The sequence below is a fragment of the Catharus ustulatus genome, chromosome 3 (assembly GCF_009819885.2).
Source record: "Catharus ustulatus isolate bCatUst1 chromosome 3, bCatUst1.pri.v2, whole genome shotgun sequence".
Taxonomy (NCBI): Eukaryota; Metazoa; Chordata; class Aves; order Passeriformes; family Turdidae; genus Catharus; species Catharus ustulatus.
The window spans coordinates 98,476,007-98,480,951 of record NC_046223.1 but is presented as its reverse complement, the minus strand read 5'-3'; positions in this window follow the sequence as shown (position 1 = coordinate 98,480,951).

Below are 4,945 nucleotides of genomic sequence, written 5' to 3'. Positions count from 1 at the left end.
TAAGAATTTTGCTTACTGTACTTTGGAAGTCATTAAAATGTGGATTTAATTATATTTACTCCTTACATATATAGTTTTACTGTTGATTTTACTTTGATTTCAGTTTGTTTACTTTGCTTCTGAAACATGCAAAATTAAATTAAAAGTGCTTTAATTCTGAAGCTGTGTCCACACAGGATTAAAAGCAGTTTTACTAATACACTTCCAAGTCACACCTGTAGGTGGTTCAGATCATTTTCCTCAATGCTTCTACATAATCAGGGCTGGTGTGATGTGCTAATATGGGAGACTGCTGTAATCCTGGATAATGAGAGTCAGGAAGAAAGTTATAAGTATTTCTACAGAATTTATTATTCAGTTTTGATTATTAATTAGTTTTCTAATAAAGCATGCAGGAGTCAGTGGCATTTGCCCAAATTTGCCTGGAGTATTTGCCATTCCTATAAATTTTCTTTAGCAGGGAAAAAAAAGTTCCCATGCATGCACTAATGATGCAAGATGGAGTTGTGTTTTTCTTTCTAGGCTTAGACTAAGTTGCTGAAATTTTGACCTCAGTGATGTCATTGAGGAAGTTTTCCCTCACTTTAGCAGAGGTGTATTTTAATTCAAAATAACTTCCTACAGAAGGGATAGGAAAAAACCTGTGTACATGCAGTGTAGAAATATCCATGTAATCTAAAGAGGTATTTTATCAGATTAGTTCTTGGTTTCTCTCTTATGCCTTTGAGATCACGATTAAAAGAGATTTTGTTATCCAGTTAAATTTCACAAGAGAAAGATTCACTTCAGTTGGTTCAGAGCCTAGTTAAAGGAAGGATTTTTTTCATGTCTTTTTCCTCTTGATCATAGCAGTACCTAACCTGAAAGGAGACCTTGGGTTAGCCCCATTTCTTCTGACAGACTTATCTAAAATGTTCCTGAACAATTATTTAAAATTACAGACATAAGAAAAAAATATCCAATTGTGTAGATGATTTAAATTTAGAAAACCTGTTTAGAGAAGTTTAGAAAACTGTTTACGTGGCTGAGTCTTTTCAGTTTTCATAAAATCATGGAATCATTAAGATTTTCTTGTTTCTAATCTCAGCTTCAATGGTTTTCCCAGCATTTGGCTGTTCCAAAAGCAGAACTCAAAACCAAAGTGTTTCCAAAATCACCAATTTTTCACCAATCAGTTGCTGCTTTTTGCTGTTCTCCAGGCACTAGCTGGTAAAGCCAGTGTGGATCCCCAAAAAAATTACTGCTTTACAATTTCCTTCACGTATCCCCAGTGAGATGTAAATCTACAATAATCTAGATTTTCCACCTTTTTTATAGCGCCTTAAATTTTAGATCCAACCAAATTTTTGTCCAGGTGTTGACTTATAACATGATCAGTTTTACTTTAAAGAAAAGTCTAGTGTAGAGCAGGTCCAGGTGGGAGTTACTTTCTGAAAGCTTACATTGCTTTTTGTGTGTTATGCTTAGTGCAGGCCAAGTAACAGAAACTGTGTCCCTTATGTTTGGCAGTAAGGGAATATAAAGCTTGCTTTAGCCACAAGGGGCTTATGCCAATACAGGAATTCAGTTTAGGCTAAAGCTGGAGAGATTTGTACTGGCTGAGAATTTGCTTATGCTTTAAGGAGCTTACTTTTATTTAGAGAGTTCAGAGATTTTAGGAAAGGCTTCAATTAGAAGAGTTTATCTTCTGTAGATATATTTGCATACCAGTACTTATTTCTCATAAGAATTTTGTAACTTAAATTTGCTTGGGTTTTATTTAGATTTAAAATAATGTAATTATTTTTTTTCCGTATCTCTTCCTGCCTTTATTTCATCCACTGTTGATGAATATAAATGATCACATATTACAGTTATACTGTAAAACCACTAACTTTTTTGAAATTCCATGGTATCTTCGTCCTGGCTTTCGTAGCCTCAATGCATACTTTACCTAAATCCTTTTGCTTTTAATACTACAATAGTTTACTATATAGTTGCCCATTTGTTCAGGAATTTATATCTATTGCAAACAACAAAAAGAAAAAAGCATCAGTTACTTGGAACAAAGAAATTCATGTGCTTCAGGAAAGGTGAAGATTGATATAAAAAAGAATAAACTTTTCCTATGAGGGAAAATGTTTAGATTCCGAAATAGCATTGCCTGCTGTGTCTCTTATTGTGTCTGTTGTGCTGTTGTATAGTGTTGTAATCTCATCATTCTGCTTTGGCAAAACTGTTTTTAAAACTTCATCTGTGATTTGGTAATTCCACATTGACCTCAATATTGATCTTGAAGGTAAGCAGCCATTGTATGTGTGTGCAAAGTCAGTCATCCTGTATTTTGCTTAAGAACTTCCTAATAAGTAAAATTTTCTTTGAATTTCAGAGCAAATAACATCTGGTTTAGCTGTCCTGTGCAAGGTTTCTGGATGAGTTCAGTAGCATAGGAGCCTGCAGTTGAACAGTTTGTCACTGCCTTCAAAGGCAGATATTGAACTGTCTCAGGTGGTACATTGTAACTCAGCTAAGCCACCAAATTAATCTATTTGTACATGATAAATTTTAATGGCCCTCTTTTGTGTTCTTTGCAAAAAAAGGCTTGGCATCTTGATGTAGTATTGCACATCTTTCTCGTGTACACTGATGAAAACCTATCAGTGAGGTAATTTCAGAGGGAAGGCAGCACATGCCATTAACCTGTGCTGGGATCTGGGTACCTGATGTTCTGTTAAATCCTAGTGTGCAATCCAGAAAGACTGCTTTCATCACATTTTAAACTAAACCACCAGCTCCCTCAGTACAGGGTCTGCAAGTTCCATACTCTGCAGCATTCCTGGGTGTCGCAGCGCCTGGTTGCTGGGAGATGGGAAGCTGGCACTGACCCCCTCATCAGCTCAGTATTGAGAAGAAAACCATCTCATTTTTGCTAGTCTCCTTCAAAGAGCTTTTGATTGCCTGCCCTTAGTAAGTCTTTTTAGTCTGCACAGATACAGCAAGGGTGATGCCCTCTGATGGGTGACTAAGCACAGAGACCCAATGGTGGCACATCAGTTCTCAGTTTTTCAGTGACCTGTGTGCCCATCTTACAAGTATTCATCATGCTATTGAGAAGACATCCACAACTAGCAGGACCTGAGCCCATAAAAATGAAGAATTCCTTTCATGATGCTTCTATAAACATCTGCTTTCTGCCTAGCAGAGGTCATGTGCCTCTTCACTGCCACTGCAAGAAAGAATGAGAATTTTTTAGGTGGCAGGTACTTGAATGTATAAAATGTTGCATATTTTTCTTTAATTGCTTGATCCTTGTGTTCTTTAGAGATTTGGAGGCATAACTTTACTCCGTAATTTTTGAAGACTTGGACATTACAATATCTCTGACAATAAGTGTAACAACAACTAGGCAAAAAAAATGAAAGTTTTTAACCTAATTATATAAAAATCCAAAGAAATTCTGCAGGTCATACATATATGCATATTTTCTACATTAAACAAGCCTGCAGGGAAATGCCTGAGTAAAGTTGAGAATTACACTAGCATAGGAATCAATTGATTTACTCAATAAAAATACCTATCCTAGTGCTGACCCCCTTCTATGAAAAAAGCCACTGGCATTTCTCCTGAGGGCCTGTGGAAACATTAATGCAACATTAATAAAATCTAGGGTTTTTTTCTTTCAGTAGTATCCCAAGCAGGGGTTTTGATGCATATGAGTTGGTGAATAACTTACAGAAACCTCATGCCCAAAAGAGATTTGAAGTTTTTTTGTTTGTTGTTGGGGGTTTTTAATTGCTTTCTGAAAGCAGGATAAGTTAATAATGTTGCATAATCTTAGATGAGAAGCACCATGTCTAAATTGTATAAACACAGCTGGAGGGTGTCTTAGATGGTGACTACTTATCCACCCATATTGGTGGAGCAGCTGCATTTCCCATGGGTAATTCCTAGGCATGCTTGCTAGGAAGATGCAGATTGTGATCAACTGCCTTCCAGAAATCCAGCACAGCCTAATTGAATATGGGTTCCTTGTAGTTCCACAGCCCACATTTTTGTATGGAGGAGTTTGTCACTGTTCCTGTAGAATTACATCCTTCCAGGTATATTGGCTTTTCTCTGCAGGCAGACATTACTCACTAAGTTAGATCAGCAACAGAAAATATCATAAATAGCTTGATTGCAGAGTGAGTGGTCATTTTTACCAGTTTCACTGGTAAAAAACCTGACTTTGCCAGTAAGTTTGCTCACCTTGAGAAAGTGACACATGGCAGAGTAGTCCAGTGCAGTGGTTAACTGCATGAGTGCCATCTCTAGCATCACTGGTAGTACCAGGGGAAGACAATTCAGTTTAACTTCCTAATCCAACTCTGCAACTGCAGGATAATGAAGGAGATCCATGACTGCAGGGATCTGTAATTTCAACCACAGAATGAACAAAACGACCATCCAGCATAAAGCAAAAGAAGTGGCATATTCTTTTTAATTGAAAATTTATTGGTTTTTTATGCATTTGTCAAAATGACTGTTAGTGTGATAATGTGCTATAAATCTGTATGCTATTAAGTTTAAAATAACTGGTAAGAAATTTGTCATGCTTATTACTATCACCCTTTTTTTTATCTGGTATTTTATATTTCCCACCTGTCAATAACCAAGATATCTATGAGTAAGCAGTGTTATAAAATGCATAAGTATTCAAAGAAGATGGTTTTGTGCTGTCTTACAGTAATATTTTCTGCTAGAAAGTGCGGTTTTTAACTCTGATATAGAAGAATGAAAAAATACCTGAAAAAAGTGCCTGAAAAAATACAGAACGAAGACGTTCTTCATCACACAAAAACACTGGTATTCAAAACTTCCTTGCTGATTCCCTCAGCCATGTCTCATAAGACATTTCATTGTAAACTATTGTACAGAAACCTAAAGCTCATGACTTAGCAGTGCCAGTGCCTATGCTTATGTTACC